Genomic DNA, 13,983 nt, shown 5'->3' with positions numbered 1-13,983 from the left:
CTGGACGGCCAGGTCTAGGAAGACTTCTGGTGGTCCCAAACTTCTTCCATTACAGGACTATGGAGGCCACTGTGCTCTTAGGAACCTTGTGTACTGCAGAAATTCTTTTGCAACCTTGGCCAGATCTGTGCCTTGCCACAATTCTGTCTCTGAGCTCCTTGGCCAGTTCCTTTGACCTCATGATTCTCATTTGGTCTGACATGCTCTGTGTGCTGTGAGGTCTTATATAGACAGGTGTGTGCCTTTACAAATCAAGTCCTATCAGTTTAATTAAAGACAGCTGGACTCCAATAAAGGAGCAGAACCATCTCAAGGAGGATCACAAAGAAATGGACAGCATGTGACTTAAATATGAGTGTCTGAGCAAAGGGTCTGAATACTTATGACCATGTGATATTTCAGTTTTTCTTTTTTAATAAATTTGAAAAAGTTTCTACATTTTTTTCCAGTCAAGATGGGGTGCAGAGTGTACATTAATGAGAAAAATAATGAACTTTTTTGAATTTACCAAATGGCTGCAATGAAACAAAGAGTGAAAAATTTAAAGGGGGTCTGAATAGTTTCCGTACCCACTGTATATATAGATAAATAGATAGATCTAAATCATGTAGCTCATATCTTAAATAAAGTGCCAGTGCAAAAATAATTCATGAGCCTATATAAAAATAAATTATATGTTAGACAGCAGAAAGAATTGCAGGAATTGCCCAACAAGCAGACAATCCCTGCATGTATTGTCGCTGTCTAACAGCCATGAGACACGAAGCGGCGAGGGCTCAAACATATTTTTAGAGCACACCGAAGACACTCGGTTAGCACCTTATTTGAGCACGTTTGCTCATTACTAATGAGAATTCATCAGTGAGCTCCTTCCAATACTCTGAAGAGAAAGTTTCTGATTCTTTTTTCTGTCTTTTTCTAGGTTTCTCTCATCTGATTTACGACCACATCAAAGTTAAATATGTAGAAAAACAAAGAGCCGGTAACAGCAAAATGGTGAAAAATTTGTAATGAAACCACATTACAAAAAATATATATTTATGTAAAACAAATGCCTCCGAAGATCGTCAAATCCAATAAGAGCATGGTTTTCTAGTCAGTGGATGTACAGTATATATAAACTGTATATATTGACCTGAAAAAATGTTATTTATGGGGATGTGGAAGTATTTGTGACTAAAAATCATTTTGGCAATTTTGGCAGTAAAAACATTGCCGCGTTTATAGGCTCTTTCTTTTCCTGCAAATTCCACTTTGATGCGATCTTTGGTCACTATAAATACAGAGAGAGATATCGTAGATTAATTTTCAAACTAAATTATAAATGACTACGAGAATATTCCCTCTATATGGAAGTTATAGCAGTGAAGATTAGTGTTCGCGTGTTACATGACCTGATCACATGCTACGTGACCAGATCACATGTTACATGACCTGATCACATGGTAACATCCACCATAAATAAAATATAACTAATACTATTACAATAAGATAATGTTGTATTCTACATTAAACAAATAAGAGGACACTTTAGTAAAAAAAAATGAGGAAATGGAAGAAGAGGAAATTACAAAACGGAAACATTATGCAATGAGTGACAGAAAGATCATAGTAAGCAAAGTAAGAGGAAGACTTAGGAGAGTGAAGACGGAAGACAGAACAGAAGTAGATGGGTGGAGGTGACTGCACGTTATACTTCTAATATTCTGTACTTTACACGGTGAGTGCAGATTATTCTTCACCTTTATATCTAAAATGTTCTATTTGTTATAGTTAATGTAAAAGAAAAGCAAAAAACAGCGCAGGATATTACACAACTTACATCAGTAACTTTTATAGATAGCAGCACAGTACGTGAGTGCTGCGAGGAAGAGAGCTATGATATGTCATGGACTTCCACAGCCCCCAGCCTGGAGGTGCCTCATCCATAACTCCTACAGTCCCTATCCCTACCGTACACTTGCATTGGCAAAGCTAATGTGCTTTTAGTCCTACCAATAAAACTTGTTTGAATTTGATAGATAGATAGATAATAGGTAGATAGATAGATAGATAGATAGATAGATACAGTCATATGTAAAAGTTTGGGTACCCCTATTAACGTTAACCTTTTTTCTTTATAACAATTTTGGTTTTTGCAACAGCTATTTCAGTTTCATATATCTAATAACTGATGAACTCAGTTATATTTCTGGATTCAAATGAGGTTTATTGTACTAACAGAAAATATGCAATCTGCATTTAAACAAAATTTGACCGGTGCAAAAGAATGGGCACCCTTATCATTTTCTTGATTTGAACACTCCTAACTACTTTTTACTGACTTCCTGAAGCACTAAATTGGTTTTGTAACCTCATTGAGCTTTGAACTTCATAGCCAGGTGTATCAAATCATGAGAAAAGGTATTTAAGGTGGCCACTTGCAAGTAGTTCTCCTATTTGATTCTCCTATGAAGAGTGGCATCATAGACTCCTCAAAACAACTCTCAAATGATCTGAAAACAAAGATTATTCAACATAGCTTTTCAGGGGAAGGATACAAAAAGTTGTCTCAGAGATTTAACCTGTCAGTTTCCACTGTGAGGAACATAGTAAGGAAATGGAAGAACACAGGTACAGTTCTTGTTAAGCCCAGAAGTGGCAGGCCAAGAAAAATATCAGAAAGGCAGAGAAGAAGAATGGTGAGAACAGTCAAGGACAATCCACAGACCACCTCCAAAGACCTGCAGCATCATCTTGCTGCAGATGGTGTCACTGTGCATCGGTCAACAATACAGCACACTTTGCACAAGGAGAAGCTGTATGGGAGAGTGATGCGAAAGAAGCCGTTTCTGCAAGCACGCCACAAACAGAGTCGCCTGAGGTCTGCAAAAGCACATTTGGACAAGTCAGTTACATTTTGGAAGAAGGTCCTGTGGACTGATGAAACAAAGATTGAGTTGTTTGGTCATACAAAAAGGCGTTATGCATGCGCTGTATTGTTGACCGATGCACAGTGACACCATCTGCAGCAAGATGATGCTGCAGGTCTTTGGAGGTGGTCTGTGGATTGTCCTTGACTGTTCTCACCATTCTTCTTCTCTGCCTTTCTGATATTTTTCTTGGCCTGCCACTTCTGGGCTTAACAAGAACTGTACCTGTGTTCTTCCATTTCCTTACTATGTTCCTCACAGTGGAAACTGACAGGTTAAATCTCTGAGACAACTTTTTGTATCCTTCCCCTGAAAAGCTATGCTGAATAATCTTTGTTTTCAGATCATTTGAGAGTTGTTTTGAGGAGCCCATGATGCCACTCTTCATAGGAGAATCAAATAGGAGAACTACTTGCAAGTGGCCACCTTAAATACCTTTTCTCATGATTTGATACACCTGGCTATGAAGTTCAAAGCTCAATGAGGTTACAAAACCAATTTAGTGCTTCAGGAAGTCAGTAAAAAGTAGTTAGGAGTGTTCAAATCAAGAAAATGATAAGGGTGCCCATACTTTTGCACCGGTCAAATTTTGTTTAAATGCAGATTGCACATTTTCTGTTAGTACAATAAACCTCATTTGAATCCAGAAATATAACTGAGTCCATCAGTTATTAGATATATGAAACTGAAATAGCTGTTGCAAAAACCAAAACTGTTATAAAGAAAAAAGGTTAACATTAATAGGGGTGCCCAAACTTTTACATATGACTATATATATAAAGCTGAGTGTATGTGTATGTGTGTGTATATGTATGTGTGTGTGTGTGTGTGTATGTGAGTATCGTCGATGATGTCATAATGGTTGCCATGGTGATGATGGTGTCATAATATGTTGCAATGGTGACGGTTATGTCATAATGGTTGCCATGGTGACCATGATGTCATAATAGGTTGCCATGGTGACGATGATGTCAGAATGGTTGCCATGGTGAAGATATCATATGGGTATATGGGCATGGAACTATGGGATGGAGGATGTGTGATGGGTATATGGGCACGGGACTATGGGATGGTGGATATGTATGATGGGTATATGGGCATGGGCCTATGGGATAGAGGATATGTATGATGTGTATATGGGCCCTGGAGTATGGAATGGAGGATATGTATGATGGGTATATGGGCACGGGAATATGGGATGGAGGATATGTATGATGGGTATATGGGCACGGGACTATGGGATGGAGGATGTGTGATGGGTATATGGGCATGGGCCTATGGGATGGAGGATATGTATGATGTGTATATGGGCACTGGAGTATGGGATGGAGGATATGTATGATGGGTATATTGGCACGGGAATATGGGATGGAGGATATGTATGATGGGTATATGGGCACGGGACTATGGGATGGAGGATGTGTGATGGGTATATGGGCACGGGAATATGGGATGGAGGATATGTATGATGGGTATGTGGGCACCGGACTATGGGATGGAGGATATGTATGATGGGTATTTGGCCATGGGACTATGGGATAGCGGATATGTATGATGGGTATATGGGCACGGGAATATGGGATGGAGGATATGTATGATGGGTATATGGGCACTGGAGTATGGGATGGAGGATATGTATGATGGGTATATGGGCATGGGACTATGGGATGGTGGATATGTATGATGGGTATATGGGCACTGGAGTATGGGATGGAGGATATGTATGATGGGTATATGGGCACGGGACTATGAGATGGAGGATATGTATGATGGGTATATGGGCACTGGAGTATGGGATGGAGGATATGTATGATGGGTATATGGGCATGGGACTATGGGATGGAGGATATGTATGATGGTTATATGGGCACTGGAGTATGGGATTTAGGATAATCATTATTATTTCTTATAACTAACCACAGTTAGTTCCTATGTCCAGGCAATGCCGGGCTCTTCAGCTAGTAAATAGATAATATGATAGATAGATAGATAATAAATAGATAATATGATAGATAGATAGTAGATCTATAATAGATAGATAATAAATAGATAATGGTTAGATAGATAAATAGATATATATATATATACATGATAGTAGATAGATATAGGATAGATTGATAGATAATACATACTAGATAGGTATAGGATAGATAGAAAAAGTAGCTTTTTGTTTTACTTTACTCCTAAAAATCAGCAGAAGAGACAAAAAGTGAAATATAATTTGTTCCGTAGAATCTACAATCCATTCAGCATTTCAACCAAAAGATAGTCTTGGAATCAAGAAGATTCACATAAAGCCCCACATCATGGGGATCAGTAATTTGGTTATCCTCCCTCTCTTCTGGAAAGGTGAGTCCTGCATACTGATATCTTGGATATGGTGTAATGTGTGGTTTATTTTGAGCATTTTGGCCTCTGCCGCAGACTTTACTGTTCCACTGATTTTCTGATACTTTTTAGTTTTTGGCAATTGTACAAATAGATAAGACAGAAGTTTTTTTTACATAAGAATAAAATACAGTCATAACCCAAGATCCAGGAAGGCACTGAACATTTTTTTTTTTTTTTTTTTTTTAAAAAGCAACCTGTTCTCAGCCATCAGGGTCTCCCTGGTGTTTTTTTTTTTATCTTGTTTATAAAAAGTTTTCTGTTCTCACTATTCCAGTGAGTGCTGGAGACTGGAGACCTGTCCATATAATTTGCCATCTATGTGGCTATAAATTGAGTCTGTGTTATACTGAGGATATATGGGAGGACATGGGTGGAATGATGCGCTGCTTCAACCCCATCATAATCTGTGATGGGTACATACATCATAAATCGGGTGCGGGAAGCACAGATTCTAACCCCGCTCCACGTAGCATGGGCGCCAGCTGCCCTGCAGCCACTAAAAGCAGCAACCAGAGCTATCTCCAATGGCTGCTGTTGACCCTTTAAATGCCACTGACAATCACTAACAAACCATAAGATGATGCCTGCGCATCTGTTCATGCACTCAGTGTCGCCCCATTGACATATATAAAACAAATGATCAACTGATGCAGATTCTAATTCTCTGTAATGACCCCAAAAAATTGCAAGGTGAAAAATATGTCAAAAAAGACAATACAATTTCTATTCCACAATTAAAATAATGAAATTTAAAAAGTAAAAAAGAGCATATTTGGTGAAAATGTAAAGCTTTTCAACGCTTATATTAAACATTGTAAATAAAAAACAAAACCTCACAATGGGTCCAATTCATGAAGGTGTTTTTGCCAGTATTCTAGCGTCGGCCAAAATGGGTGGAGATTGAGAGGGAATGACTGACCACTTTACAGTATGATGGAGAGTTGGGGGTCCGCTTGTACACTGTGCAGATCCGACTGCCTCTGATAACAGCTGATTGATGGGGGGCCGTACCGAACTGACATCCTAAAATAGAAGTGGGCAGCCCTTTCTGTAGTTTTAAAGAATTGAGCATCAGATAGATAATAGCTAGAAAAACTCATCATATTTGTGAATTATTTGAAAAATAAAATTTCTGACATGTAACGTTGACAATTTTTCATCGTTCTACAGGTGTCATGTGCCAGGTGCCGGGCTTTAATATCAGAGTGAATCCTAGTGTCAGTGTACAGGAGGGTCTCTGTGTGACGGTTCCTTGCACCTTCACCGCTGACAGTAATAATACATTCAGTAATTCCTTCGGATACTGGATACAGGTGAAGGAACGTTTTTCTCCTTTTTATATCGTAGCCACAAATGTTAAATCCAGTGATGTGAAAAAACCAAACTTCCATCTGATGGGAAATCCGGATATTGGAGACTGCACCCTAACAATCACTGACGCCAGGAAAGAAGATAATGGGACATATTATTTCAGATTTGAAAAAAGTTTATACAGTCCAGTGAAATATAATTATAGAAACGCAGCAACCACCATAACTGTTACCGGTAAGTGTGAGTGTATCCGGCAGTGACGGTGAGCTATAGCGATGATGTGTATGTGCTCTACGTCACCGTGCTACATGTTATAAAACATCAATAAGTAGAAGGTGCAGCTCCTCATGAAGTATTTGCTGGCTGCATCATCCACATTACAACCATGTTACTCCATCACATTTTTAAACGAACAGTCATGATTGAAATATATATATCTACAGTATATCGCATATGACCAGCATTAGCATTAATGAGTATATCCCCTTTGCAAAGTAAAATTTTAATCAATATCTCACTGAACACAAGATTTCTAAAATTTTGATTAGACCAAGTTTAATCGACTATGTTAACCTGCAGCATGAAAGTGAAGTTAATAATATTATAACTTTCATTAGAACATTATTTGAAACATAATGAATACATATTTTCATTGTGTATCAACTAATTTTAATAAAACTGAAGATTTTGTAATGTATACAGTATACAGTATATACACAGTATTGAGATTTGAATTTTCCAGAAAAATTGCGTGAATCTCAACACTGAAATGATTTTAAATGCTTGGAAAATAAGTGTTTGGGAAATGAGAGAAAGAAGACCCCACTGACCATTAAAGCTTACACTCTAAAGGAGAGAGAGGACCCCGCTGACCATTAAAGCTTACACTCTAAAGGAGAGTGAGGACCCCGCTGACCATAAGAAGCTTACACTGCAGGAGAGAAAAGACCCCATTGACCAAAAGAGCTTATACTCCACAGGAGAGAGAGAGGACCCCACTGATCATAAGAGCTTACACTCTACAGAAAAGGGAGGACCCTGATGACCATAAGAGCTTACACTCTACAGGATAGAGAGGACCCTGCTGACCATAAGAGCTTACACTCTACAGGGGAGAGTGGACCCCGCAGACCATAAGAGCTTACACGCTACAGGAGAGAGAGAGGACCCCACTGACCATAAGAGCTTACACTCTACAGAAAAGGGAGGACCCTGATGACCATAAGAGCTTACACTCTACAGGATAGAGGGGACCCTGCTGTCTATAAAAGCTTACACTCTACAGGAGATAGAGAGGACCCCTCTTACCATAAGAACTTACATGGTACAGAAGAGAGAGGACTCCACTGACCATAAGAGCTTACACTCTACAGGAGAGAGAGTGGACCCCACTGATCATAGGAGCTTATACTCTGCAGTAGAGAGAGAGGACCATACTGGCCGTAAGAGCTTACTCTTTACTAGAGAGAGGACCCCACTGACCATAAGAGCTTACACTCTACAGGAGAGCGAAGACCCCACTGACTGTAAGAGCTTACATTCTACAGGAGAGAGAGAACCTCACTGACCATAAGAGCTTACTCTTTGCAAGAGAGAGAGAGGAGCCCACTGACCATAAGAGCTTACACTCTACATGAGAGAGGACCCAATTGACCATAAGAGCTTACACTGTACAGGAGCTAGAGAGAGAGAATTTTGCTGACCATAAGAGATTACACTCTACAGAAGACAGAGACTTAATGACTCTGAAGATAGAAGACAACTCTCACGTACAAACTTGCTCCACTGTAAACTGTTGAGTTGTAATGGCCCAGGTACTGACCACCACTGTACAAGGTGTGAAAGCCTGCTGGATGTCATCGCTGCAGAGCATTATTGGGAGGTAGTGTGTCAATGGAAAATGGCATTGCCCACTCTCTGATGCTTCAGCAGTATTAGAAATAGTGTTGGCAAGTTCTTTTTTTATTTACAATCTGCAAATAGAATCTTAACCCCTTCCCGACATTTGACTTACTATTCCGTCCATGTGTACAGGGGGAGCGCAGCTGATCGCGCCTGGATGTCAGCTGATCATCACAGCTAGCACCTGGCACTATGTGCTCCCAAACAGTGGTTTCCCCCACATATGGGGTATCAGCCTACTCAGGACAAATAGCACAACAACTATTGGCATACAATTTCTCCTGTTACCCTTGGGAGAAAAAATTGGGAGCAAAATGTTCATCTTTGTGGAAAAAAATATGATTTTTTTTATTTTTATGGCTTTACGTTATGAACTTTTGTGAAGCACTTGGGTGTTCAAAGTGCTCATCACACATCTTGGGGGGTCTAGTTTCCAAAATGGGGTCAAATGTGGGGAGTTTCCACTGTTTAGGCACATCAGGGGCACTCCAAACGCGACATGGTGTCCAGCCAATTCTGCGTTGAAAAAGTCAAACTGCACTCATCCTTTCCGAGCTCTGCCATGCGCCCAAACAGTGGTTTACCTCCACAGATGGGGTATCAGTGTACTCAGGACAAAATGCACAATAACTTTTGGGGTCCTGTTTCCCTTGGGGGTGAAAAGATCATTTTTGTTGAAAAAATATGATTTTTTAATTTTACGGCTGTATGTTATAAACTTCTGTGAAGCCCTTGGGGGTTCAAAGTTCTCACCACACATCTAAATAAGTTCCTTTGGGGTATAGCTTCCAAAATTGGGTCACTTGTGAGGGGTTTCCACTGTTTAGGCATATCAGGGGCTCTCCAAATGCAACATGGCGTCCGATCTCAATTCCAGCCAATTCCAGCCAATTTTGCATTGAAAAAGTCAAACGGCGCTCCTTCCATTCCAAGCTGTGCCATGTGCCGAAACAGTGGATCCTGTTGTGAGCTCATCTGTACATTTACCTTTTGTGTCCGAGGATCTCCCTCTTCTGGTGAAGTAAGGTAGTGAGGCTGATTTGGATGAAAGAAATCAAACACCTGATCAGGTGGATTGTGACTGGGTAACAGGAACTTCAGATTGGATATAAGGCAACCGACGCCCTTCTGAGTGGCTGGTGATTTCTCTGCTGGATTCTTGGAGACCAGTCTGATTCCTGCTTCCCAAAGATAAGTTTTTGCTCTGCTATTGAACTTATTAGTTTTGGTTTTGTTTACCTTGTTTTTTGAGTTCAGCCATCCCCGGCCGGGGATGTGCTGGATTCTTATTCCTTGATCAGTGTTCTCTTTTGCTCTGCTTTCAGAATATTCTGAGTGCTGATATAGGGTTTGAAGTCTAGTGACTTCAGGGTCCTTTTTGCTTATCAGTTGTGTTGGTAATATTTTTAGCAGGGTTTTCTTGGATTTCAGACAGCAGCTTTTCTGTCCTGTCCTTTTTAGTTAGCTTGGGCCCCATCATTTGCTCAACCTATCTTTCTATCTGTGTTAGTGTTTTCATCTCGTTTCACCGTCATTATATGTTGGGGGCTGCCTATTGCTTTGGGGTCTGCTCTGGGGCAGTCAGTTTTTCCCTTTTCTCTCTTTAGGCTTATTTAGATCTCCGGCTGTGACGAGGTGTCTAGGATCACCGTAGGAACACTCCACGGCTACTGCTAGTTGTGTGATAGGATTAGGGGTCTTCAATCCGCTAGTTTCCAACCTCTCTGATTTTCTGGGCAGAGCTCGTGTTTTGTTTTTTCCTCCTCAGTGACTCAATCATAACAGAATCACCAGCCATACCGCAGATTCTAGGGTACTCAAAAGCAAGAGGGAATTGTTAGAAAAAAAAAAGAGTCAGAATTTTTTTTTTGTCTATATTTTTTCCTCTTTTTCTCTGAGGCCGTAGGAGGAATATTTTTTTCTCTGATGGAGTTTAAGCAATTGTCTGATCATGTGGAGCAGCTTGCTGCTGAAGTGTGAGAAATTTCCACCTATCTTGCTCATTCACACGCTGCTGAACCAAAAATCCCCACTCCTGATGTGTTTTTTGGGGATCGGTCTAAATTTTTGAATTTTAAGAATAATTGTAAATCATTTCTTGCCTTGAAGCCTAACTCATCGGGGAGCTCTGCACAGCAGGTTAAAATTGTCATCTTCCTTGCTACGCGGCGATCCCCAGGATTGGGCGTTTTCTTTAGTACCAGATGATCCTATTCTAACTAATGTGGACGCATTTTTTCAGGCCTTGGGGTTGTTGTATGATGAACCTAATGTGATTGATCAAGCTGAAAAGACCCTGTTGGCATTGAGCCAGGGTCAAGATTCTGCAGAACTGTACTGTCAAAACTTCTGAAAGTGGGCGGTCCTCATCACTTGGAATGATGGTGCCTTGGCAGCTCTCTTTCCGAAGGGTTTGTCAGAAACCGTAAAAGATACTATGGTGGGATTTCCTGTTCCCTCTGGTCTTGACGATTCTATGTCATTAGCCATTCAGGTTGATCGGCGTTTACGGGAACGTAAAATTACATGGGAAATGTTGCCACCTGTTGAACAAATGTCTGAACCTATGCAATGTGATAGAGTTTTGTCTAGGGCGTAACGTCAGAAGTTTAGAAGGCGTAATAAGCTGTGTTTTTTCTGTGAAGATGCCTCTCATATTATCTCTGTCTGCCCTAAACGAGAGAAACATTTTGCACACACATTTGCTGTAGGTGGTATACAACCTAAGTTTCTTCTGGCAATTACACTGATCTGCTCCCTGTCCACATTTTCTGCTAAAGCCTTTATGGATTCAGGAGCGGCCTTGAACCTAATGGATTTGGATTTTGCTAAAAGTTGTGGTTTGCCTATGACACCCCTGCGGACGCCTATTCCTTTGAGGGGTATTGATGCTACTCCTTTGGCGAAAAATAAACCTCAGTTTTGGACCCAGGTGGTAATGCGGGTCGCCCCAGACCATCAAGAAAATTGCAGATTTTTGGTGTTGCATAATTTGCATGATACCATCGTGCTGGGGTTCCCATGGTTGCAAATCCATAATCCAGTTTTGGATTGGAAATCTGTGTCTGTGGTGAGTTGGGGTTGTCGGTGTGCTCTTAAGGGGGTTTTACACATAGCGATATCGCTAGCAATATCGCTAAAACGTCACTGATTTTGTGACGTTATAGCGATATTGCTAGCGATATCGCTATGTGTGATACTTACCTCCGACCGGCTCCCCCGCTGTCCATCACTGATTGCGCAAGATCGGGCGGCTCCATTTCTCGTCGTCAGCTTCCTGCTGGGCTTCCTGCTGTGTGAGACGAGCGACGCTGGACGCGGGCGGGAGGACGTCTGGATCGCTGTGTGTGAAAGGTGAGTATCATGCACTGCGTCACTGCCGCATCGCTGTGAGATCTTCCTGTGTGGAAGCTCACTAGCGATCATTTAGCGATACACCAGCGATCCTGACCGGGTCGTATCGCTGGTCGGATCGCTGGTGCATCGCTAAATGTAAAAGGGCCTTTAGTGACACTCCTGTTTTCTTCACCTCTCCCCAGTCGCATGAGGTTACTGACTATTTGGCTGATTTTTATGATGTGTTTAGTGAGAGTAAGTCTGCATCTTTGCCTCCTCATAGGAGTTATGACTGTGCAATTGAGCTGAGTCCGGGGTGTAAATTTCCCAAGGGTCGACTTTTTAATTTATCTGTACCCGAACATGAGGCTATGCATTTTTATATTAAGGAGTCATATTAGACCATCCTCTTCACCCTTGGGTGCTGGGTTTTTTTTGTGACCAAGAAGGATGGTTCATTAAGGCCCTGTATGGACTATCGCTCCCCTAACAAAATTACTGTTAAATATCAGTATCCGTTACCCCTGATTTCTGACCTATTTTCTAGAGTTGAAGGTGCTTGCTGGTTTACCAAGCTTGACCTCAGGGGGGCGTATAATCTTATTCGCATTAAGCATGGGGATGAATGGAAGACAGCGTTTAATACTCCGGAGGGACATTTTGAGTACCTGGTGATGCCTTTTGGGCTCACTAACGCCCCTTCTGTCTTCCAGTGCTTCTTGAATGATATTTTCCGGGATTTTGTGGATAAGTTTCTGATCATCTATTTGGATGATATTTTGATCTTTTCCAAGGATTGGGACTCTCATGTGGAACATGTTCGGACTGTGGTCCGGATTTTGAGGGAAAACTCCCTGTATGTTAAGGGATCGAAATGTCTTTTTGGTGTACAGAGGATTTCATTTTTGGGATTTATTTTGTCTCCGTCAACTATTGAAATGGACCTGGCCAAGGTACAGGCCATTTATGATTGGGTTCAGCCTACTTCTTTGAAGGCCCTCCAGAAGTTTTTGGGTTTTGCTAATTTTTATTGTAAGTTTATAGCCATTTTTTCTGTTATTGCCAAACCATTGACTGATTTGACTAAGAAGGGCGCTGATTTAATGAATTGGTCTCCATAGGCTGTTTCTTCTTTTCAGGAGCTGAAGCGGAGGTTCACTTCTTCTCCGGTTTTGCGACAACCCGATGTCTCACTTCCATTTCAGGTGGAGGTGGATGCTTCAGAGACTGGTGCAGGAGCTGTTTTGTCCCAAAAAGATCCTGTAACATCTAAAATGAACCCCTGTGCCTTCTTTTCCCGAAAGTTCTCTCCTTCGGAACGCAACTATGATGTAGGGAATCGAGAACTGTTCACCATGAAGTGGGCATTTGAGGAGTGGAGACATTGGTTGGAGGGAGCCAGACATCAAGTTGTGGTCCTCACTGACCACAAGAATTTGATCTACCTTGAGTCGGCTAAATGCTTGAATCCGAGACAGGCCAGGTGGGCCTTGTTTTTCACACGTTTTGATTTTGTGGTCTTCTTTCTTCCGGGCACTAAGAACATTAAGGCTGATGCCCTCTCTAGGAGTTTTTTTGGCTGATTCTCCTATTGTGACCAAGCCTGCTACCATCTTAGGTGAGGGGGTGGTTCTTTCTGCCCTCTCGCCTGATTTGAGACGTGCTCTGGAGAAGTTTCAGGAAGATAAGCCTGAGCATTGTCCCAGTGGTAGGTTGTATGTTCCTGACCAGTGGAGGAGGAAAGTGATGTCTGAGGTTCATTGTTCCGCGTTGGCTGGTCATCCAGGTATTTTTGGTACTAGAGATTTGGTGAGTCGGTCTTTTTGGTGGCCTGCCTTGTCTCGTGATGTCAGAAATTTTGTGCAGTCCTGTGGGACTTGCTCCCGATCTAAGCCTTGTTCTCGTTCTAGTGAGTTGTTGATGCCTTTGCCGGTGCCCAGGAGGCCATGGACCCATATTTCAATGGATTTTATTTCTGATCTGCCTGTCTCTCACAGGATGACTGTTATCTGGGTGATTTGTGATAGATTCTCTAAGATGGTCCATCTTGTACCACTCCCTAAGTTGCCATCTTCCTCAGAGTTGGTACCCTTGTTTTTGCAACAGGTGGTTCGCTTGCACAGGATTCCTG

At 41.5% G+C, this 13,983-nt stretch overlaps 1 pseudogene; it reads left to right on the top strand.

Annotated features, from left to right (window-relative positions):
* The window catches only part of LOC141084981 (myeloid cell surface antigen CD33-like), a 35,611-nt pseudogene that overhangs the window by 14,290 nt on the left and 7,338 nt on the right, over positions 1–13,983 (top strand).

Source organism: Dendrobates tinctorius, unplaced genomic scaffold (assembly GCF_039654945.1).
Source record: "Dendrobates tinctorius isolate UK_male_01 unplaced genomic scaffold, ASM3965494v1 ptg000028l, whole genome shotgun sequence".
Classification (NCBI taxonomy): Eukaryota; Metazoa; Chordata; class Amphibia; order Anura; family Dendrobatidae; genus Dendrobates; species Dendrobates tinctorius.
The sequence above is the reverse complement of the archived record's forward strand: the minus strand, read 5'-3'. Positions and strand labels throughout refer to the sequence as shown.